General features: G+C 39.2%; 1 non-coding gene across 1 annotated transcript; it reads left to right on the forward strand.

The window, feature by feature from the left end:
- The first annotated feature begins 254 nt into the window (after positions 1 to 254).
- Positions 255 to 361, forward strand: LOC139850803 (small nucleolar RNA R71). The gene has a single exon (XR_011760183.1). It is a non-coding gene; the product is annotated as a small nucleolar RNA R71 (small nucleolar RNA).
- Positions 362 to 564: the final 203 nt, after the last annotated feature.

Here is a 564-nt window from a genome sequence, read left to right on the forward strand (position 1 = left end):
GTCTCTCGACAGCATCTATCTTTGCAGAAATGGAATCTAAGTCATGGCTAGAATCGGCTCTAGCTGCTTTAGATGATCTAACGATATCTTTTTCTTGGTGCCACTCATGTGAGTGGGAAGTAGTGTTATCAATAATTTTGTAAGCATCAGTTTCGGTTTTCTTCATAATGGAACCACCAGCTGCAATATCTATGTCTTTCCTTGTAGTGATGTTGCATCCTTGGTAGAATATTTGTACTATTTGACCGGTATCTAAACCATGTTGCGGACATCCTCTTAATAACTTTCCAAATCTTGTCCACGCCTCATATAGAGTTTCATTTGGCTTCTGTGTGAACGTAAAAATTTCTCCTTGAAGTCTTACGGCTTTAGATGCCGGAAAGAATTGTTTAAGAAATTTTTCAACTAAAACGTCCCATGTATCGATCGCCCCTTCAGGTAACGATTCCAACCAATCTTTGGCTTCTCCCTTTAAAGTCCAGGGAAATAACATGAGATATATCTGTTCATTTGGATCTTCCTTCGGCGCACCACTAAATTGGCATTGATTAGTCACCATATGTA

Source organism: Rutidosis leptorrhynchoides, chromosome 5 (genome assembly GCF_046630445.1).
Source record: "Rutidosis leptorrhynchoides isolate AG116_Rl617_1_P2 chromosome 5, CSIRO_AGI_Rlap_v1, whole genome shotgun sequence".
Lineage (NCBI taxonomy): Eukaryota > Viridiplantae > Streptophyta > Magnoliopsida > Asterales > Asteraceae > Rutidosis > Rutidosis leptorrhynchoides.